This window comes from Anser cygnoides, chromosome 1, assembly GCF_040182565.1.
Source record: "Anser cygnoides isolate HZ-2024a breed goose chromosome 1, Taihu_goose_T2T_genome, whole genome shotgun sequence".
In the NCBI taxonomy this organism is placed as follows: Eukaryota; Metazoa; Chordata; class Aves; order Anseriformes; family Anatidae; genus Anser; species Anser cygnoides.
The window spans coordinates 98,636,287-98,660,632 of NC_089873.1; the positions used below are offsets into that span (position 1 = coordinate 98,636,287).

The 24,346-nt window shown below is 43.7% G+C and overlaps 1 long non-coding RNA gene across 11 annotated transcripts in view; it reads right to left on the reverse strand.

Annotated features, from left to right (window-relative positions):
• Nucleotides 1–24,346, reverse strand: part of LOC106037673 (uncharacterized) — a 231,787-nt gene that overhangs the window by 60,799 nt on the left and 146,642 nt on the right. For 9 of the 11 annotated variants that reach the window (XR_010834215.1, XR_010834212.1, XR_010834210.1 and 6 more), the window contains one exon: nt 10,581–10,687. This is a non-coding gene — a long non-coding RNA (uncharacterized lncRNA). The remainder of the gene's footprint in view (nt 1–10,580; nt 10,688–24,346) is intronic. The other 2 variants (XR_010834220.1, XR_010834217.1) reach the window with 1 other exon arrangement.

Here is a 24,346-nt window from a genome sequence, read left to right on the forward strand (position 1 = left end):
CACTGTGCATGCCAGTTTTTCACACTTCTTTTTCATGACTGCAGCCATACCAGTTGGGCAATGATTTTCCCATAACTCCCCAAAAAGGTCAGGCTGGTAGACAGAAGGAGAGGACTGGGAGAGACATAACATTGGAGAAGGACACGTTCAGGTATATCCATTAATCTAGGAAGGGATGTGGGAGAGGCACTTTCTCAAAGAGATGTTGAAGAAGAAAGCAAGACATGCTTTTCACTGTGCATTTGCTAATACATACTGTTGTCTTCACTCTTGTTCAGAGCAGAATTCTCCCACCAATAAGTTAGAACTTTTCCACTGCAGACCTAACCCAATGTTGGTAAGTGTTCTCAAAAGGCCATTCTTAACTACTTTAAAGACAGAAGTAACGTCAATTTGAGTCTTTCTGGCAGACATTCCATTAGGAAAGGTGATCTTGTGCTTAATTTAGAAAGTCAAGACATATGAATCGTATTCTTGGCTTTGCCTCTGACTTGCTGTGAGATTGCAAAGGCATCACTTAATCTCCCTCTGTCTTCATCAGTTAAATAAAGTGAATGATACCCAAATCTCCCAGGTAGAAGAGTGTAGACTGACCAACATCAAATGTAAATGTGCTTTGAGACAGCAGAGTGAAAGGGGTTAAAAAAGAGTTGAAAAAGAAATAAGTTCCCTAGCCATTCTTTGGATTCCTCTTATAGTTTCAGCCTATACAGCCATTCATTTCCTATCTATGTCTTGTACAGAGATGCTGCTGCTAAGCAATGTACCAAAACAAATCCCGGTGAAGAAATCTGTTGAGCACGATGGGCCTCATTCTGGTTGGAAGGTGTCTATGAACAGATGGGTTATTCCTGCTTAGAATCTTCTTCCTCTTGGCTTAATACCATATTCTATTTCATTTTCACCTGCTTAGAGTGCTGGGAAGTCAGCTTGTCCTTTGTGTTCCTTTATTTCTTTATTTGTTCAAGAATGGGAAAGAGTTCTTACCTGGCCTCTTTGGGGGGAATTTCATGCACAGTTGGTGGTGCCCAGAAGGGAGAAGCAGATGCTGCTGAGATATTCATGGTGTCCAAAATAGAAAGCAATTTATATGGACAATTAAGAAGAGCCACACGGGACTTTGGTGGTTGGAAGCTACAAGTCTGTAAGCAGGCAATTTCTAGGACTTCAAAAAAAAAAATTGAATTCACCTGAGGCCATGCGAGGGAAGAAAAGTTATATAGAGAGAACAATTCCCAAGTTCATTCACCAGGGTATTAAGCTCTTGATTTGCAGTGAAAATGCAGCAAGTGGAGTCCTGTCATCAACAAGATTTAGAGAACAAAGAATGCAGTCATCACGAAACGGGTATGAAATGTCACACAGAGTAAAGTCCGAGCAAGCCAAAGGTTTCTGAAAATATTAAAAGATCTCTAAGACCTAGGGATAATGTGGGTCCCTTACTGAACAAGGGGGGTGACCTGGTAATGGGAGATGCCGAGAAGGCGGAGATACTGAATGCTTTCTTTGCTTCAGTCTTTGCTTCAAGGACTCACCCCTGGGACTCCTTGACCCTGGCGGGAGGAGAAAGGGGCTGGGAAATGGAGGGCTCCCACCTGGTTGACAAGAGAGTGGTTCAGGAGCGTCTGAGTGGGCTCAGTGCACACAAATCCATGGGTCCCGATGGGATGCATCCACGTGTGCTAAGGAAGTTGGCAGAGGTGATCGCCGGACTGCTCTCTATCATCTTTGAAAGGTCCTGGAGAACAGGAGAGGTGCCTGAAGATTGGAGGATAGCCAATGTCACTCTGGTCTTCAAGAAGGGCAAGAAGGAGGATCCGGGAAACTACAGGCCAGTCAGTCTCACCTCTGTCCCTGGAAAGGTGTTGGAACAGCTTGTTCTGGATGCCATCTCCAAGCAATTGGAAGAGAAGAATGTTATGAGGAGTAGTCAGCATGGATTCACCAAGGGGAAGTTGTGCTCAACCAACCTCATTGCCTTCTGTGATGGCATCACCAGCTGGGTAGATGGGGGGAGAGCAGTGGATGTCATCTACCTTGACTTTAGCAAGGCTTTTGATACTGTCTCCCATGACATCCTGATAGCAAAGTTGATAAAGTGTGGATAGAGGAGTGGACAGTAAGGTGGGTTGAGAACTGGCTGACTGGCCGAGCTCAGAGGGTGGTTATCGGCAGCGCAGAGTCTGGCTGGAGACCTGTGACTAGCGGCGTTCCCCAGGGGTCGGTGCTGGGTCCGGTCTTGTTCAACATCTTCATCGATGACCTTGATGAGGGAATAGTGTATGCACTCAGCAAGTACACCGATGACACAAAGCTGGGAGGAGTGGCCGACACGGCAGAAGGCTGTGCTGCCATTCAGTGAGACCTGGACAGGCTGGAGAGATGGGCAGGAAGAAACCAAATGAGGTTTAATAAGAGCAAGTGTAGAGTCCTGCACCTGGGAAGGAACAACCGGACGTATCAGTACAGGCTGGGGGACGACCTGCTGGAGAGGAGCTCTGAGTAGAAGGACCTGGGGGTCCTGGTGGATGACAGGTTGACCATGAGCCAGCAGTGTGCCCTCGTGGCTAAGAGGGCCATTGGGATCCTGGAGTGCATTAAAAGGAGCGTGGCCAGCAGGTCAAGGGAGGTGATCCTCCCCCTCTACTCTGCCCTGGTCAGGCCTCACCTGGAGTACTGTGTCCAATTCTGGGCTCCCCAGTACAAAAAAGACAGTGATCTCCTGGAAAGAGTCCAGCGGAGGGCCACAAAGATGATACGGGGCCTGGAGCATCTTCCCTGTGAGGAAAGGCTGAGAGACCTGGGTCTGTTCAGCCTGGAGAAAAGAAGACTGAGAGGGGATCTCACCAATGTGTATAAATACCTGAGGTGTGGGAGACAGGGATTTGGCCAGCCTCTTTTCAGTGGTTTGTGGGGATAGGACAAGGGGTAATGGCCACAAGCTAGAGCACAGGAAGTTCCGCACCAACATGCGAAAGAACTTCTTCACAGTGAGGGTGACGGAGCACTGGAACAGGCTGCCCAGGGAGGCTGTGGAGTCTCCTTCTCTGGAGATATTCAAGGCCCATCTGGATGCCTACCTGGGCAGCCTGCTCTAAGGAACTTGCTTTGGCAGGGGGGTTGGACCCGATTATCTTTCGAGGTCCCTTCCAACCCCTTCAATTCTGTGATTCTGTGATTCTGTAAAGGACTATCTGTCCCTTACCTGCCAGTTACACCTCTCCTCCTCTGATTCTCTGTGCCATAGCTCCTCAGCATGTTTTCTCTTCTCATTCATGATATTACACAGGAAAAAGGCCTGATGAAGGGATAGGAATGTGGTAGAGGGGGTTATATGTTTGGCATTTATTTTCTTGTCATTGTTTTTGCTCTTTTGGCATTGGCAAGACAGAGAATGTCAGCATTTTCTGTTGACCTGACATTTTTCCTGGAATTAAGGGAGTTTCAGTGCAGGCACAAAGGAGTTAAATCAATTTGCTTCAGAACAGCCCTAAAAAATCAGTCAACTCTTTAAAGAAGTCTCTGGAGGGGTGGTGGCTGTAGCTGTAGGGATGTGCAGGCTGAAGGCTCAGCAGCCGCCGTGACATTCGAAGGCATGAACATTTCACAGTGGGGACAGAAATTATGTGATTTCAGCCCTTCTCTAGTTGGCTACAGAACTTAGAGCAATGCCTGCGCTTGCCTTTTCCCCAGACATTGCTTTGGGCTGTCTTATTAGGTTCAGACTTCCTCTGAGAATACCCTGCCTCTCAGCAATACAGTGTGCCCGAGGACACTGCTCACTCACCTCTCGGTAGCCACAGAGTTGGCACAGGCTGTGCAGAAGCACTGAGAGATCACGCATTGACTCACTCTTCCCTTACTTGCACATATGAAGTTGGGCCCACCCAAAAATCCCTTTATGAACCTTCATCCTGCAGGATGGTATCAGATTCTCCTCCAGTTCTTCAGTGGCAGAATTGAACTGTTTCAGCTGAGTAGCTCCAAGGTTCCTGCTGCATGCAACATGGGATCAAGCAGGGTATTTCTCTTCTGGTTGCTTGATTTAAGTCAGACAAAAATTCTGGAAACAGCTATTCTGAAGCAGCCAGGCTCACATAAGGCTAAACTATCATCTGAAGAGAAACAAGAGATGGAGTGGCAAGACTGGACATATTTCATACAAATTCCTTCCAAAATCTGTATTTTCCCTGCCACTTTTATTCATATTTCTATGGTGAAAGAGAGCATTATCCATCAAAGAATGAACTCCGTACTTTGTTTTAGTGTCTCTTATTTGTTTACCTTCACTCTTTCTTGAAGCCTGCATTCCCATCAGAAACCTATTCTGCATTTTCATGTCCCTTCCCTGGCTGTTTTGCTGCTAGGTCTTGTCATTGCCTGAGCTAAAGTGTTTTTTTTCCCCCTTTTCATTCTTGTCAAAATAGTATGTGTCTCACTCAGCCTTTCTTCAGCACTGTTCCTGACAACATAGACAGACCTATGGTTAATGTAGATATCTGTGTTTTATGATATCTTTGGTTTCTTGCTGTATGATGTGCTTTGTCATTCTGAATAAGAGTTTAACTACTCACAGCTAGCACTGCAACTGGGGAAATTATGTGAGATGCAATTCACACAGGGTTCAAGTCCTTGGTCTGAATCAAGAAGAACAGGGACCTGAACTTGTCTCTCTCACATAAAATGAGCATTTAGCTAATAGATATTCTGCAGCACAGCTCCATCCTTTCCTAAGAAAACTTACTAAGCAGAAGCTTCATTGAACTTTGTTTGTTCCAACAAAAACATTTGGTGGGTACAAACTCAAATCTTCCTATGAAATATAATTTATTTTGGTGTGGAATAATTCAGAATCAGCTATATTACTAAGCAGGTCTTTGCAATGGGATGCCAAGAAAGCCAGCAAGTCTTTTGGTTATGGCTTGTGTTGCTGCTCTCTAGAAAAGGTACTAAAGAAGAAGGACTTATTCCCCAAGATAAAAGGCTAGCATGGAAAAGCAGAGTTCATGGGCATCATCAGAAGCCTAGTATATCTAAACTGCAGATACACAGCCACAGCAGGCATGTGAGGTGAATAATAACGATACCAGCCTGCTGCTACTCATCAGAACTTCTTAGCAGAAGAACGTCAAGCAGGAGATCTAGTGTCCTCTCTGTCTGATGCTTGTATTAGCCAGGACAGAGGCACAAAGATTACTCCTTGTTTCCCCATTGCAGAACTGCCAATACAAATGTGACGGTCAAAGGAATGATGTGATGTTGGTGTAGCATGTCTCCACTCAGTGTGCATACATGAAAGGCTCATTCCAGAGAGAGAGAAAAAAAAAAAAAAAGACATGCAAGTTATGAAAGTTTCTCCATTCTAGAGGATGCCAGGAGCTATGCCTTGGCTGCAATTTTTTTGAGTTCCCGGAATATGCAAGTGAACCATGTTCATGTCCTAACCTGGCGTAAAGATAAGACGCTAGAGATTCACTATCAATCCCACAAGCCAGATATATCAGAAGAGAACCATGGTGAACTCTGGGTAGGTCACTCATATGGACAACTTGGGGGACTGGGTCCTTGCTCTACCTCTCTATTCTTTGGGGTCTGAGTAACACAGGATGCTTCACAGCACTTGAGGAAAATAATATTTGAAAGTTTTGGAGGCTTTGGTCTAGATACTTGACATGAATTTTGGAGGAAGCAAAGAATAACTTGTGAATTTCATATTAATCCAATTCAGGTTTGCAGTGATTAAACTGCCAGAGATGTGGATATCCAGGAAATAAAAAGAGTCCCACACTTGTGAGATTTCATGCACAAACCTCCCAGCAATCTGTTTGCAGTAGAAAAAGTAGAACAAAACAAGATTAACCTGCAGAGAATGGAGGAAGAAATCTAAGGAGAAAGGTCGTTAAAGCAGAAAAAAAACTGAGTGAAAATATAGAAAGAATAAAAGAAGAGGGAAATAATCCAAATAATTCAAAGTTAGAGGCAAAACTACAGAGGAGAGAAATTATTCGCTGAACAGACATAGAACAGAAGGTGACCTGATCTAGTGGTAGGTGTCCCTGACCACGGCAGGTGGTTTGGAATTAGATGATCTTTAAGGTCCCTTCCCAACCCAAACAAGTCTAGCACTTTATGATTCTGTGACCATGTAGGTTATCAATTCCATCCTCCAATAACTACAGAAAAAAAGGGAATAGATGTTATGCTGAGGAACATCCATAACGTCTACTACAATCCCCTTTCAATTTAAGTCAAAAAACCCCACCATAACCACACAATATTTAATACAAAAGTAAAATAATGCCACAGTGACTATAACATGTCTAACCAAGACATTGAGATGGATGAAAGGTCTTAAGATCTTAGACTCATACAATTGCATGCAAGTAGATACACTCAGATAGTTCTTGGGAGTGGATCATGCTCCACACAGCTATGGAGGGAGACATGACGAGCAATCAGACTGAACAATCCTTGCTCTTCAGCCCAGAGAAAAGTTCTTTCCTGATCCCACATCCAATCAATGCTTTTAATTCAAGATACATCAGTCAGGCAGTACCAATAGGAGTACCAGCATAACCCAGCTACTATCCCGTCTTTAGCTTTGGCCTATTTCTTGTTTGGCCAATTTAATGCTTCAAAGGAAGATCAATTTGTCCTCTCCCCACTCCTCATTCCTCCCACCCTTACATACATATCCAAGAGAATAGAGGACTAGAAAATGAGGGCACTTCCTTCTTTACCCCAATAGTGGTCAGTAGAAGCTCTGAAGCATGAAATTAATTAATTAAAATATAAATGCAGTGTAATTCCTTCTATGAACTCAGCAAGCACCGCTTTTTAATTATTTAAGTACCTTGCCCTTGCTATCCTGTATGGAAGGCCAGAACTTCTTTCCTTTGAAGTTCAGAAACCTTCTCCTAATTTCCAAGCTAATTTATACTCATCTAATCTTTTAGCACTGCCTTTTTTTTTTTTTCAGCTGAAACAATTCTGCATCCTGGTGTTTACAAAGAGGGTATTCAGGAAGAAAAACTGTACTCCTCATCTTTCTTTTGCTAGTCTAACCAAGCCTCCCACGCACACTTTTTAAAAGGTTTGCTACTTCCCCTAATCATTCTTACAACTCTTTACTCTGTGTCATTTTCCTTTTTGTGATCAGAAGTGACCCAAATAGGCCACAGTATTTTAAGTGAGGCCTCCTCAGCTTCTCATATCATGGTACTACTAAAACACTTCACTATCTGAAAATACCCTTGCCAGATACATCACATAATTGCATTAATCCTTTTCAAGGCAATGTCATATTCTAACAAAAAGGAAAAGAAAATATAAAGTGGAAAAGGGAGATGCTGAACAGAAAAATGGAAGCATCCTGAGGAACAGCAGATGATTCAAGAGGGAAGGAAAAAATGTCCTTCAAACATAAAGACATGATCAGCTGTGTAGAAAATGTAATTCATAGGAATAATGGACAGTCAGAAAGCTGAGGCAAGGCACATCTGTACAAAATCACAGCGCACTAGTGTGACCTCTCAGTTTCACACCAGCCTCTGACAGGTTTTCCTAAAGGCAGCATTTTGGCAAAAGCAAGGCTGACAGTGTCACATCTGAAAGGGGGGGGAGGAAGACAGAGCAAAGAAAGCAGGGGAGGTGGATCTATCTCTCATGTCCCAAAAGGACCCTTGCACCAGAGCTCACAGCTTGTCTCTCCAGGGTGCAGCACTTTCTGCCTTGCAGTTTAAGAAATAGCACTCCCTGCACGTATGTGTGCTTGTGTGCTGGGGTGTGTGTGTGCATTTGAGACATACAAAACCTATGGTGCCTTTCTTGAGTCCTAAAATTTTTAAAGATAGCATTGTTAATAAAAATATTTCACTGTCCCATAGACATGCAAATATTGTCCTTTAACCTGTCAAAGAATATAATAGAAGATCTCAAAGTACTTTAAGAATATTAATGAAATGTTACAATAATTCCCAAGCAGTGTATGCTTATATATTTTTCTGTGTACTCCACAAGGAGACACAGTAAGTCCTGCACTGTTGCCTCAGAGTTTTCCATAGTGAAACATGATTATGCCTTTTTTTAGTTATTATTTTGAAGAAAAACCTCAACACTGAAATATTTTGTAAGAGCACTTTGAAACAGAAGATGAGGGGAAAGAAAGCTCTATGTTTTGCTGATATACCATAAAGCTGATGGGTTTTGCCCTGTCAAAAGATAAATAAATAAATAAAACCCAACAAATTTTCTCATCAGTGGTTTGTATAGCAGCACCTTTGTTTCTGCCAGTGCAAAAGGAAACTCAGCTCACAGCAGACATGCGATATGTCAATTCATTTCCATTGTATTGGCAAGAAGCAACACACACAAGACAGATTTATCAAGCTATCTGATAGTCTAAGAGCCAAAAATTCTTCTTCCAGCTCCCTCCTCTCCTCTCTGCTTTCCTCCATACACACACATGCACAAATAAAGGCAAATCTGCCACTCCTGCAAGCACAACATTGTAAACTTCTACAGTTTTATTGGGGGTGTTTATCATAAAGCATCCTTATCTGTTATCTGCTTATAGAAGAGGGTTTGGTATGTTATTTCAGAGTAATAGCCGAGAGCGAGTTAAATTGCATTAACCTTTAAAGCTGGCATTAATGGGTAACCGTGTCAGGAGACTATATTAGTCTACGATTTCCTTTCCCTATTCTTATTCTGTCTCTGTGCTTGGAGTATTTTTTGCCACTAGTGTCAACCTTACATCACAGAGTTTGAGCTCTGTGCTTACTGCCTGTGCCCTGGAGAAGCCCTCAGCAGAAGTGTAGAACTGGCATTTCTTCTACGTCAACAGACAACAGGAGAGATTTGAGTCTGTGCATCTTGTCCTTTGGCACAAACAGCAGGTTATTCAGTAAATACTCCATACCCATATTTTGCTCTTGGGTGTAGCAGTGCGGTACACGAGACCAATCCCCTTACTGTTACAGAAGACTGTCAGCAATTTACTGGGAAACAGAGAGCTTAGAACTGAATTTTTTATCTGTGGGAACTAAAACATATGAGCCATACTACGCTTTCTGTTATTCTGACACGGGACACTTCTGCAAGGTTTTCCAAGCGTGCAAGCACAATCTACTGCAGCATTCCATGAACAGAGACAGCTAGAGCTGCTCTAGATCTGTTATGGTGTAAACAGAACCTGAATGTGTCCCACCAGTTATCCCATACTCAAGTCTATGTATTAATTATACATGTAGAAGTCCTGTATTTAAGAACAATCAGAGTAATTTATCACTTTCAGAGAGCTGTAATTGCAAACACAACATAACCATTTGTCAGCTGTTTTAGATGGAAAGGAGTAGGCTGAGAGAAGGCAGCAGCCTTTCTGATCACATTTGCATTGGGAAGTCTCTTCATTACAGATCTGGTTTGTGGACCCTCCTCCCCCTCACAGCTCTTCGAGACTTCTTCAGGAGCTGTTTACCGAAAGAATGCCTGCACCTGACTGCCCAAAGCTCTCCTGAGTTTTGTAAGGAGAGCGAGCAAGTCAACGCTGTGAAAAGACAAAATCTCTACACAACTGAAGACAGGTTTCTGAAAATATACTGCAGTGATCTTCAAAACTTCCACAAACTGGGAGCCATCAGATCAAAAGCCTAGCTTACAAACGAGCTTTCTTTGACAAAGGGGGGGAAGTCCTGGGTGAATTTTGATACTTCTCAGAAAAACGCCTGGTAAGAGCAGATATACATACTCCCTACAGGCCTACATATGGGACACGCTTTGGGAGATGCAGAAGGGGTGTATGTTTGTTGGCTGCCATGGAGATGAGTGCAACATAAGAGCCTAAATAGAAGATAACATGTTTTGTTTTGAAGCCCTCTTACTGTAAAGGTGCATGTTAAATACAGAGCTGTTAGAGTTTCTTGCCAAAAGCTAACATTAATTGTTTAAGTTAACACTGCAATTAACACGCAACTAAAATAAATTCTTTCTTTCTTCTTTTCTGTGTTTCTCAAAGGGAACCCATTGCTTCCTGAGCTTCCCTGATAGCACACATGCTCTGCTGTCCTTTTAAACCGAGCAGCTCAGCCTCTTCTCCATGGCTGATCAGCAAGGCTGGTGAATGCAGAATGGAGAGGAGCCCAGGCCTTTGGGTGCAACTAGCTTTGTTCTTTTCTTTTGAACCCTTTTTGTAACCAGGCTTGTGTTCATTGACATCTTTTTTGTCTTCTCCCAGAGAAGTCTGCCACAGTTCCAGTGTAGGTAACCATGTTCCCTCCTTCAAGCTGTAGGGATTTACAATCATAATGCAATTCAGCTTACAGTGTCAGTAAGATGGGAGCTGCTGTATCATTTGAGACTGGTCTGGGACTGTGAAGTTTTGGGCAGCTTCCTGAGTGGTGGAACACATCATCTACCCATCTGACCCATTTTGCCTGGAGCTATCAGTACACAGCCCCAAATGAGTCTCTCAAAAGACATTTTTATTTCAATTCAAACTACAGAGATTCACCCTATTAGCTCCCGTGGTGCCAGTTACAAGCCCCAGGGTGTCAGACAAAAATAGGAGCACAGGTACTTACACACCAGTAAGCCTCTGTGGTAGGGGAACATCTCTGGGCCTGGAGCTCTATAGATGGTTTTGAGACAACGTGTTGCATTCAGAGTAGTAATAAGGATCTCTCTCCCCCTAAGGAAAATAAAGAAAAAAAATTATGATCATTGGTAGAAATAGTGTTGATTTCTCTTAATGACAAATGAAATGAAAATTTGGGTAAGAATGATGGATGTTGCCAGTCAGAGCTCTTCTTGTTACAGCAGCCGATGTCTCTTTATGTACCCGTCTCATGAAAGTGTCAGAGATATTTAAAAAGAAAAAAAAAGAAATATGCTAAAATTAAAATGGAGAAGAAAAAGTCATTTCACACATTTAATGGCATAATGAAGTCTTTTTAATGTAATTTTCTTTACTCTTCTGATTACATATTCACAAAGAGGATCTTCACTTCCATCTTTATTAGGCGCTGTGTTTGTCATCATTATGGGTTAAGTATTTTCATAAACATTTGATGAATATTAACCATTTAAAATAAAAAATAACAGTTTATTCTCACTGCAATGACTGCTGCACATGGAGATATTAATATTAGAGCAAGTCACATGAAATTACACACCCTGCAGCCCCATCCCTGCGTGCAAGGAAGCAGTGCAGATGCTAGGAGATGAGAGACTCGCAACCTGCTGAACATGCAGAGATGGTTGGAAAGCTGGATCCTAGCTAGACCCATAACCTGGGGTAACAGATCATTAAGACTACTGAATCTCCCTGTCAGGGACTTGGTTTTCCTAGGTCCTTCTGTAGGTCACAAAATAACCAGCTGTTTCTTTGCTACTTTACCAATGTGACTGCATTCTTCCCTTCCCTGTGCTTTCAGGGAGCTTATCCAGCCCAGGCTTTAATATACCATCCTGGTTAGTTTATATGCTGTCTCTAGTTGGTGCAAATGCCCTAACAAACACATTTTTAAACATAATCTGTTCTCTACAGCAGGGGAATGGCTTCCTAAAACAAACAGTTCCAAAGCCAAGTGCCACAGAAAGAAGAGGAGGAATGAAAAAAGAAGGTCCATCAGAAAGAGGATGATTCAGACAAAATGTTTTAGGCCCACTAGAGCACTGGTTATAATTTCTTTATAACTATATTTCATTTTGATCCCTTATTTTTGTTAAGAAAGGTTTATTTCTCAATGATGGAGTAATTTCCATGAATGAAAACAATAATGTGTTCTATTTAAATTCCCCTCCCTCCCCCCCCCCCCACCAGCTCTGTTTCTTTTGCACCTTTCCCCATTTTTCTTCCTCCAACAAAATAAAAACATCACTGATGACATCCTAATTTCAAGGAAATACACAAAAACTCATTTCTCACAAAAGGCTATTGCAACAAAAATACCCTACCTGCTTCTCATCACTGAGCATCCTTGTTCCTCCCCTCACCCAGAGGAAACAGGAGGCAGCTGATACGCCAGGGGCTTCCCCACCTGTAAACTAGAGGGCACTGGCTCCCTGTTTTCCAAGAACACACATGCTAGCACCAACTCACCCCAAGATTAGGCAGACATTGAATTTTTTTTTTTTTTTTTTTAAGAGCAATATGCAAAAGGTGAGGGGAGAAGGACTACCTGTGCATCTTATAATGCCCCTCCCTAGCACCCCAAAGTGGAGAGCAATATTTTCAGTGCTATCAAACACTATTAGAAGGGCAGATTTGGAAAGTAGCAGAGGGTTACTCTTTTTGTTGCCTTCCCAGCCATAAACTCAGTCACTTGAACTAAATCCTGTAGGTAAGGCACCCAGAGCAGCCGTCTGAAGAGCCCAAGGGCCCAATTCAAAACACCCTGCCTCAGCACTGACTGGAGAGGGTTAACAGTAGAATTACCGATGGATGTTTAATTAGGATTTGAGAGATGGGGATTGAGCATTAGGCTTGGGTTTGTTCAGGGCTCATGTGTGCTCAAGCACAGAGGTAATTTCACATTGTACTTCGCGGTGTCCTTCGTGGCACTCAGCCAGCGCTCCTGACGGGAGCCACGCCGGCAGCAGCTGGAGTAAAAGCTCCACCTGGAGACAGCAGGAGCCTGCTGGCTTCCCTGGCTGCTCACAGCAGAGGCTACCAGCGAGGATTTGCTGCAGGAGCAGGGGGCTCGGGAACGCTCAGCCCTGGAATTAGTGCCTCTCTTGCTCCCCTGCTATGGCCCAGACACTTCTCTTCCTTCCAGTGCTTAGAGCTGCTAATTCCCATCCCCACGGGAAGCCAGGCAGCACAGCGCAGGAATGTGAGCGATTGCAGATCTGCAGCAGGGGCACAGAGGAGAGGGAAGCCAAGGGGAAAAGGAAAACTTGAGCAAACCACTGACCATGGTGCCTCAGAGCTACCCAGGCACTAAGGTTGAGGCTGGACCCTGCTCCTGGCACACTGCAGCCCGCTTGCTGCCAGCACGATGCTGGCTCCATGCGGACGATCCCAGTGTTACCTGCAGCTGCAAGAGAGGCCATAATGGGAAAATAAAATCAGACGTGATTGGTTTTGCTTTAGTTTGCAGCTTGTTTTCCAGCTCTTCCATCTAATTTGCATCGTCTCAACTGACTGCTCTCCCAAGAAAGCTGCTAAGGTCACTGGTACAGTGGGATGAGCAAGGAGGCAAGAAATAGCTCCTGGGAACCACTCATCCATCCTTGCATGGGTCTGGTTTTGAAATTCACATCCTGAGGAGAAGTTGGCAGCATGGTATAAGGTCTCAATGCCAGGACTGATGCATAAACTAGTATTTGGCCTCAAGCTTCTGAATGCTGAAAAGAAAATGTATTCTTTCTGGCTAGTGACTTAAGCACAGGGGGTGTTCCCACTAACTGGAGCTCCTCTGTCCACATTGCCAGCGCAGCCCTTGGTATGGTTTTGGCTCAGAACAGCCAGAAGCATCCCAGAGAACTCCTGGATACAGCCTGAGATTTAGCGTGGATTGGGGTTCTTTCCAGAAGGAAGGAGAGCATTGTTATATAGCAGTAGGACATTACAGGCTAAGCAGCCTCAATAGCAGGAAACTTTTCTTACGTGTATCTAATTCCTTGGCACAGGTACAGACTTTTTCAATGAAAGTCTGCTCTGGATCACCTACTCAAGGGAAGGGCAGTCCTCTGCAGGAGCAGGCTTTCTGCAGCTGGGCTAAGACCCATAAAGGTGTAAGACCTGGTCCTTGGCCTGGATAAGTCCTTTCAAACTGGGAGAGAATAAAAAAAGTAGAGTTTGGTTTAGTAGTGGAACAGAGACTCAAAGACATGGAGGGAAAAAGTCCTTTAAGCTGTTAAAAAGTGGGTGCTGTAGAGCCTGGGTGTCAAGAGCAGAGGTGACAAGAGAAATGTTCAGTTCTGGCTTGCATGGCCCTGTCTGGAAAGCAAAGCTCAGGATCTCTAAATAGTCTAAAGCTAGACTGGTTTTTTATTAGTGGAAACCAAGCCTTTGCATGTTATTAGTCAGCAGATGGTATATAAATGTGATGTCAGGAACCAATCTAGCACGACCCACGGCAAGACGGGGGATGATTAAACAGGGAAATGAAACAGAGCTGAGGAATGTCACCAAAGAGCCAGCACAGAGGGACTCGGAGCCCCAGGAACACAGGGGCTTCAGGCTGCACGAAAAAGCTTTGCCAAGGAAAAAAGCAAGAAGCGAGTCTGTAAACAGAGCTGACCACAGGGGATAAAGATGAAATAGAAGCAGACTTTTTTACTGTCTCAATCAGGAAGAAAAAAGTGACAAGAACTGACTGAGACGCTGAAAAGTGAGTGATATGCTATTGCCAAGAATAATGCTCAAAACACTGTAACAGCTGATAGAGGTACTGAGCGATGCGAACCCAGACAGAATAAGACTTCAGAGACATCTCTCGGCTAAAGAAAAAAACAACCAACAAACTAACCAAAAGCCTTCAGCAACAGAAAAGGGAGCAGATGTTAGTGCTGAGAGCACTAGACTCCACAGGCAACTTTGGAGACTGCCGGCAGCGACTCCTGGTGAAAATGGCAGGTACACCTCTCCCCTGGAATACAAACACAGCGGAGGCTTTCCTTACTCTAGTATGCCTACAGCAAGCCCTCACCTTTCTTTATTCTTATCTAGGACAAAAGTTGTTCCTCAAGAACTAGCCCAGAAGGGCTAAGAAGTCTCTCTCTCTTCCAGCCCCCTCACATTTGTGCAAGAGACGGAGTGTCTTCACTACTTTCTCACTAGGGTCCTTGTCATTTTGAGCAATGTTGTCCAGACTTAATCCAGCAGGTTCTGGGTTTGTTGAAAAATAAACCTGTATCAGACTCCTCCCAGAGAGAGAAGCAGGTGACTTTCCATATCCAAGGAACTCAGGTCTCTTTCCTCATCCTTCATTTAACTGTCTGAGTTTGAGCCACTGCATTTCACTGGTCCATACAACCTAACAGTCCTGATGGGGACATCTTCTGGACAAGCCCCTTCAGGCAAATGGACAATAGGCTAGGCCAGCTCCACCAGACCTCTGTGAGCGTAGCTGTACCATGAGATGTGCCTGTCAGTGCACAGAGGCACTTTTGGGAGAAGTCTGGCCACGATGGCCCTGGCTAGTTAGCACTGCTTGCAGTGCAGCACCCATACAGCTTGACAGCTTCCAGACACAGCTGGCTCAGCTCTGGCTTGGGCATCTCTTCAGGATTCAGCCAGCGTCATGCAAGTGCTTCTGCAGTAGAAGGGCCCCCAATCTGCATCCAGCAACCCAGCACCATGCTCCACACAGACCCAGGAGGAGGCTCCTCTGCTGGTGGTGGGTGTATTTTTATTTATTCCTTTATGCATATATACATTGTCATGTATAATTAATGCTTCTGCAGTGCTTTTTTTTTTTTGGATGTTGTATGGGATTTTTATTTTTTCCCATCTCATCTTTTTTTTCCCTCTCTCTCTCTCTCTTTAGCATATGCCATTTGCTTTATTATTTTCTCCACACAATCACCCACCTTCTCTTTCTGTTCAGTTTTGACCACTCTCCCACCTCTCTGCCATATAGGTCATTCCCCCTATCTCTCTTTCCTTCCTCATCTCCCTCCCTCCTTGCTCAGCGTAGGCCACCCCCTCCACCTCCCTCTCCGTCTCCTGTCAGCAACGCAGTTTATCGGCAGTTGCAGTCTCATCTATCAGTCCAATTCATCTTTCGCTGCAGCCTTTGGGGGAGAGCGAGAGGAAAAACCACAAGCTGCCTTCCTAAAGAAACCAGTGGCAGCCAGGGGCATTAATATGAGAAGCTTGGGAAGGTGTCGTTTTTCACTCAAGCTGACATTTAAGCTGTTTCATAAATATGAAATCAAACCAAGGGCCCAGATGGGCCTCCACCCCCTCCTCCTTTAACTAAGAGCGTCTGTGATACTCTCTTCACCAGCTTAAAGCAAGGGGATGACAGGAGCAAATCCTCTGGGGATGAAGGATGGAAGGAGTGACTGTTCTCGGTGATGGCACCTGGGATGTTTACACTCATCTCAGCACAGAGCCAACAACCCGTACAGGGGAGCATCAGTCACTAGTAATAGTGGTAGTTTGTTCGAGATGGGATTTTGCTCCAAGTGCACAGGGCAACGGGGTGGATGTTCTCCCTTGTGCTCCTGCAAAGGAAGGCAGATCTTTTTCCATCAGCCATTCTCTTAGCACCACAGCTCTGTTTCACATACACATGGATCCTGATTTTAGGAGAGGAGCAGGTCTGAAACCCTGTTCCTGGTTTGCTTTAGGAGTGTGGCCTGCTTATACCACCCCAGTCCCTATCCACCCTGTGGTACCATCATGCTGTGTGATACTTAGAGGACAGCATGTCCCAGGGAACCAGCAGTTTCCAGAATAATTTACTGGACCAGCTAAGAGGGCTGTAACCTCACCTTCCTCTCCACTTCCATTAGAAACAATTCCTTTCATGGCTGGGCTGAAGAAGAGGTGTCCTGGGCACCTGTTAATGACCACAGATCCCAAGAGCATGGTAAGGAGTGTCTCTGAGCTTGCTTGCAGCATTTGAATCTGTTTTCATCTGCCCACTCTGCTGTTCCTACAAATCCATACTGTATGCACAGGCAAGGGGAGAGGGCCACAGCCTGAGGAGAGAAGATGTGGATATGGCACCTTTTTATATGCTGCTAGTTATTACTGGCAGTGATACAGCTCCTTGGGATCCAGACATTAACTACTACTGCCGTGAAATTGCTCACCAGTGTATATTGAATGCAATAGTGGACAGTGACCTCCCGAGGCACTGAGCTCTGCTTCTTGGTCTCACAGAGAGACATGTTGTACAGCCTCATCCCTCAGCATGGTGTGCTCACAATACCTTGCACTGTCTGACCCTACTGTAACCCTTGAAAGGCTATGCTTGGACTACTCCGATGGACAGAAACCATCTAATTCCCAGTACAAATTCAGCTGGCTGGTTTTGTGAGAACAGAGAACTTAAATTTAAGCAGCTTTTCACCCTCCCTCATGTTTGACCTAATTATATGTTTACAGAGAATAATGGTCTCCTCCCACTTTCCGTTTGACTAGAATGAACATGGCAGCCTTATTTCCTCTAACATGATGGGCTCATCATTCCCCTCATTGTACCAGCTTCCCATTTCGGCATTTGCTCCAGTTTTAATTCTTCTCTCTTGAAAATGATTAACAAGAATGATACCAATTGTTCCAAGTGATGTCTCTATTTCTATCGTACAGCAACCACAGTACTCCCTTGTTTGTATTGTATGTTCCTCCCCTGGCACATCCTAAGATCTCATTTACCTCTTGCATGGCCATTTCAGGTTGTGAGCTCATGTTTGTGCTGTGATTGACTGGAACAAGCAAGTCGTGTCTCCTGTTTTCTTGTTTCAAACTGATAAGCTTTCAGTGTGTAGGTGAAACTCATTCTCAGTGCTCAAATCTGTGGCCTTGCTTTTCATACTGCTATTCTCCCTCACACCGACCAAATCCTCACAATACCCTGTGTGATATTCTGGTGATTATAGGCATCGACGATGCTGCCTGTTAAAGTTAACCCACTCCCAATTTTAGGCCAAAGTCATCACTGAAAACATGGATCCCTTGATCAAAACTTAAGAACTTTCCTAGCCACCTCCTTCCAGCACAGCCTTCTCCTTCCCCTCTTTCACCAGTTCCTTAGTCACCTCAAAATTCTTGCATTAATGCTCATCTTCTCTCATTTAACTAATAATTTCCCAGGTGGCACCATACCTGATTTTAATGAAGTACAGATAGAGGAGATCTACTGCATTTCCCTTGTCTAGAACATCACTTACCTTATCAAAGACAGATATCAAGTTAGTCTGGCACAATCTCTTTTTGATAATGGTATGTTGCGCTATATCCCATTTTCTATTCCATGTCTTCAATTATTCTTTCTGACATAATTTGCTCTGAATCCATCTATGCCCTTGAGGCCAAAATAACAAGCCCACAGCTGCCTAGTTCACTCTCCCTCCCTTTCTTAAATATGGGTACTACATTTCCTGTAACCCAGGCAGAGGAAGAATCCCAGTGATTGGATAGATTTATTAAAAAACAAACAAACAACAACAAAAAAACACATCTACCAGACCTGCAATTTCATGGGACATCTGGGTATGGTGATTTCCCAGCCTCCCTGGTTTGAACACTGTAAGCTCTCTGAACTGTTTCCATCTTGCATGCAATTATTGCCCTTTCAGTACATTTATTACCATTAGTCCACCTGACTTTGCCCCACACTCTATACTACTGCTCTTAGGGGCAAAGTATTCCTCTACTTTAGAGCTGTGCAAACTTTTCTCACTATATATAGAGGCTCCACTACTTATTCTTTTTTATTTATAGTGCTAAGGATCCTTCTGCTGTTTCATTTCCTTTGCAGGGACTAACTCAGTTTGACTTCTGGCAATTCTCACTTCATTCCTGCACTTCCTGACCTCCCAAGACATACCTTTCTTTGTTGCTTAATCCCCTTTCCAAGCCTGCCTTGATGTGCAGGTGGACTAGGCAGTTATCAAGAGCAGCAGGCTGCTGGGGGGTAATAAAAGGGCCGCAGACCTATTGCTTGTTTGGCCTATGCCAAGCGCTGCAGAGTTAGCCCTGCTGTGATTACCAACACAGACAGGGTCAGGGTGGCAGCTACTATTGCACGAATATGCCCTCCAAGCAACAGTAGCTGCTGGTCCTATCCTCTGCTCCTCTGGACGGCAGTCAGAGAAGTAAGGTAGGCTTTTCTCTCACATCCCCCTAATAGCCCCATTTCTTTGCTTCCTGTCCCCAAGCCAGGAATCTCCCTTTCATAAATGCCACCACAAGCAGGAGCCTGAGAGACACAGAGGGGTAACTGCTTTGGGGTCAGAGCAGAAACAAGACACTTTTGCAGCCCCTCTGGAAGTGGGGCCGGGAGGATAATAGAGGTGGATCTGTATTTTGAGAAGACAGCTCTTGCAAGGGTACTGCATGGTGGAGGAAGAGCGGAAGATTCTTTTCTCTACATTGGAGAGACATAGATTTGATGGATGGACTACTTGTTGGGTAAGGAATTGGCTGGATGGTTGCACTCAAAGAGTTGCGGTCAATGGCTCAATGTCTGAAGTGGAGATTAGTAATGAGTGGTGTTCTTCAGGGGTCAGTATTGAATCAGTGCTGTTTAACATCTTTGTTGGTGACATGGACGGTGGACTGAGTGTACCCTCAGCACATTTGCTGATGACACCAAGCTGTGTGGTGCAATTGACACACTGGAGGGAAGGGGTGCCATCCAGAGGGACCTGGACAGGCTTGAGAGGTGGGCCTGTGCGAACCTCATGAGGTTCAACAATGCCAAGTGCAAGGTCCTGCACCTGGGTTGGGGCAATCCCAAGTACAAATACTGGCTGGGCTGAGAATGGATTGAGAGCAGCCCTGAGGAGAAGGACTTGGGGATGTTGGTGGATGAGAAGCTCAGTATGAGCCAGCAATGTGCGCTTGCAGCCCAGAAAGCCAACTGTATCCTAGGCTGCATCAAAAGAAGCAAGGCCATCAGGGTGAGGGAGGTGATTGTACCCTTCTACTCTGCTCTTGTGAGACCCCACCTGGAGCACTGCGTTCAGCTCCAGGACTCTCAGCACAAGAAGGGCATTGATATATTAGAGCAAGTCCAGAGGAGGGCCATGAAGATGATCAGAGGGCTGGAGCACCTCTCCTATGAAGACAGGCTGAGGGAGTTGGGGTTGTGCAGCCTATAGAAGATAAGGCCCTAGGGAGACCTCATTGTAGCCTTCCAGTACCTAAAGGGGGCCTACAGGAAAGCAGGAGAGGAACTCTTTGTCAGGGAGTGTAGTGATAGGACAAGGAGTAAAGGCTTTAGACTGAAGGAGGGTAAGTTTAGATAAGATATAAAGAAGAAATTCTTCACTCAGAGGGTGGTGAGGCACTGACACAGGTTGCCCTGAGGAGCTGTGGATGCCCCATCCCTGGAGGTGTTCAAGACCAGGCTGGATGGGGCTTTGGGCAACCTGGTCTGGTGGGAGGTGTCCCTGCCCATGGCAGGGGGTTGGAATTGGATGGTCTTCAAGGTCCCCTCCAACCCAAACCATTCTGTGATTCTATGACTCCTTTAACTACGGTTCCCTGAAACCCCCTGTAACTCCTTTGCAACCTCCCAGCTCATCCTGTCTCCAGTCACCTCCCATCTGCTCTGCACTACCACCAGAAATTACTTTTTTGTTCTTCATCTACAGGGATGGCAACATTCAGAAATGTATTAATATTGCAGAGAACATGATGCTTCCACCCTCCACTGTTGTTTCTAGGCACTCTGTTTATGGTCAAGATGTTTTAAAGTTAACCTTTTAAAATAAGTTGGTCATTCATTTCCTCCAAGTTTGCTCCCTTTTCTTGGGATGCAAATTCCAAATAATTTTGCACTACCCAGTTATGTGTATTCCCCCTGTCCTCTTTAACAGTCTCTGAACTCCCAATCCAGCTGACTTACTGATTCCTTTGCTCACACAAAGTTTGCCCTTTGGAGATAGAAAGAAACTCTCAGTTATGATTCATACTTATTTATCCAGCCACTCAATTTGAACCGAACTGAACCATTTAGCTGTAGGACTTGAATGGACCTCAAGAGCTCACGTAGCCCATCTCTGCCTCAAGTGATGATCAGCTGTCCAGACCTCCATCACTCCTGACAGGCATGTATTTAACCTGCTCTTGTAAACCTCCACTGTCACAGACTCCATAACCTCCCCAAGCAATCTGTTCTTTATACTACTCTCCTCATCCTCCAGAAGTGTTCCCTAATGTCTCATCTGAATCTTTTTTCCTGCAATTTAAGACCATTATTGCTTGTCCTCTCTACCATGGACACAAAAAAAAGGTTATTGTCTTCATGGCAGCTTCCTCCTTCTTCATAAAACCTTTTGTTCCTCTCTTCACAGACTAAGCAGCTCCCAGTTCATTCAATCTTCCCTCATGCGTAGTGGTTTCTACATCTCTGAGCATTCTTTTTCTCTTCTGGACTAAGTTCAGGAGACCCATACCTTTCTTAAAATGCAGTGTCCACAACTTGATGCAGTTGAGGCTGAATTAAAAAAGGATTACTTCACACATCTCACGTGTGACACTCCTATTTATACATCCCAGCGTGATGTTTGCTTTCTTCACAACAGTTGACTTGTTATTATTGACTCAGGCAGTCTGTGATCCACTGTAACCCTCTGTATTCTTCTCAGCAGAACGACACCTGGCCACTCCTGTCTTGTGCTGCTACTATTGATTGTTCCTCAGTTCAGCACCTTGTACTCACAATCACAAAACTCATCTTCATTGATCTACCTCCCATTTTTTTTGCAGATTATTTCTCCAGTCTCTCTAGATCATTCTGAATTTGAATCATGTTCCCTGTAGCATGTGCATGCGTATTCAATGAGGTATTCTAACATTTACTAAGGGCATGCATTATTCCACAACCTACTTTATCAGTGACCATAGTATCCAACTTGATGGATCCTTCCAGTCAGCCAGTGAATTGCTGATAACTGTTTTACAAGTATAGTTTTCCAAATAGTTTTGAATCCATAACATAGTAATTTTATACAGGCTGCATTTCTCTAGCCTGCTAATGGAAGTCTCACATGAGGCAGTGTCAAAACCTAACAAGTCAAGGTGCTTTGTCGTTATCTACAAGGCTTGTTACCTGTCAGAGTAGGAAATCAGGTTGGCTTTATACAATTTGTTCCTGACAAAATCAAATTGTCTGTTATTTACCATGTTGCTATCCAACTCATGATCAATCTATTGTTAGGTCCCACATAAAGCTCTCCTGTAAAATTCTCTCTGCTAACTGAAATCAACGCTGGAGTAGCAGCACCTCTGATGGGTCTCAGTGATTACTTGGTGATGAAGTCTTTTAGCTATCACATTCAAGAATAACCAGGCCCTACTTTTATTAATAGCACTTATTTTACAATCTAAATTTCAGAAAATACAGTCTTCTAAACTGACACAATTCCTAGGTATTTTTTTCTCTCTCTCATACATGTTAAAGCAATTTATGATATCGTGGACTAGAGTAGACACCCAAGTGTAATAAAGACAGCATTTTTCCAGTTCCTCCCCAAAGCGATTTTACTCCCAAACCAATTCCACTTTAGCTTTGCTGCTACTTATTTGCCCATCACACCCCTAATGTGCATAATCCCAACTAACTTCATCTTTGTTTCTGTCTTTCTTGAAAAGCATACACCCTTCAATACCCATATTCCAATCTTAACTGCTACTCTAACATGTTTCTGATACCTCTATAATAACCAGTTAATAAAAACCAGGTATTTTAGTCCAATTTTCAAATTTCTTGCACTAATGTTAATGCACCTTGGCTGTGTCAGCCTAATCTTGCCCAATTTCCTAGTTAAATTATGTACAAACATTTCCTGAAGAGTATCACTAATTTCACCACTGTTCCAGCCAGCATTTGTATTCTCATTTTCCTGGCCTTTTCCCCCCTTTTGTTACACATCCATCTATAGCTATGTGCTATTTTACTCCATGTTGCTTTTTCTCTGTATTAAATAAACAAACAAACGTAGGAACAAATATTATACAAGCCTATCCCAAACTACTGCTCAATTTTCTAGACCAAGACCTTACTATTAATTGTGCTACATCAATGCCAGAAATGAGCCTCTCAGTCACACAGGAGTCTCTCCCTGGAGGATGCGAGACACTTTTGGGAATGTCTCTCAGTGGTGAAGCTGTCTGAAAACCTTCCCAGTAATATCAGCCCTAGGACAGCCTTTCTTACTGTCTCTGTGCATGCAAGAAATTCCACTCAACTTCACCTTAGCACTCTCCTTAGAGGCACAGATGTTTTTGACCTTCTCTGGTGGGATTCTGGAGTAATACTTGTCCTGGCATGAAGCATAACTGCTGGACTTTTTCACAGTTCTGTTCTCATTTGTTTTTGTTTTTTTCCTGGTGTAGGTCTTCCTGATTTATCTCACTTTCCTCATTTTCTTTTCTACTGATTTTTTATGGATTAGTGTTTTTTTTTTCCCTACTCCATCTTCTGCCTCTTTCTCCATTGCAGTCTCCAGTGCAGCATGCCTGTTGTCAACTCTATTTCTCCTCCATCAACCAGTCTCTTTCTCTGCACATATCCTCACCTAGCCTACACTCAAGCTCATTCCATTCAGTTAGGATCATGAATCTGGAAGACGTAGAACCCTGTCTAACCACTGTGGAGAAATCTTTACTGAACAGGAGTCAAGCCCAGTGGTACCAGGGAAACTGGTCTGGAGAGAAGTCTGCAATAATGCAGAGAGGAAAGTCACCCAAAGGGCTTCTCTGAAACCTCAGACATTTAGGACATCAAGAAGTTTTAAGAGCAATTATAAAGACTTCTGAGGAAAAATTAAAGGAGAACTTTTCTCTCAAAATACCTAGCCTCACAGATCATTAGAAGAATATATTATTACAAGACACAAGATCTCATGAAATGTAGTTCAGAAAGGAAACCATGTTATATTCCTACAGCACCTGGAACATGACATCTACAATTAAAAAGAGAGAGAGGGGAGAATAACAGAGGGAGATAGGGCCCCAGAGACACACTGTTAAAAAAACTATATTTAGAATTTCCAAATCTCCAAGGAACAACAGACACAGAAGTCAATTATACTACCTCAAAGGGAGATTTTCAAATATTGTACCTAGTGGGAAATCACACAGACCTGACTCCCTATGTGCTTGCAGCTCCCATGATCTTTTCCATTTCACAAGGCAATTGTAAATCTCTACCAGTCTGGGTTGGCAGCTCTTTCAGGTAAGGAGGAAGTATAACTAACAGCTGTGTACACATCTAACAGAGTGATGTAATAGATCTAAACAAAATTTGGAATCTCTATGCCAAAGAAAATTCTGCAATTTCAAATTTGCTTTTGTTCCAAAAAAATGAAAACAAAAGGAAAAAAAATGTAGAAAGAAACTCTTCGTTTTAGGTTAATCAGAACATTTTGTCTGTATTTTAACTTTAATATTACATTACATTGTAGTTTCAAAGAGAAAATAGGAATCTAAGCAAGAAGTCATAAAAAAGCCTAAATGAAACATTTCAACCTCTGGAAGTGTTGATGTGTTTTCTGAGTGAAATTTCATCAAATGGGGCACATTTCTTCAGGCCCTGAAGCTTTCATAAAAATCAGCCTTTACAAATGGAAAATTGTTATACTCTGAGAGGGAAAAAAAAAAAGAAAAAAGAAAAAACCTACCACAAGTACCTCTCCTATTGCTTTTCTAACCTTC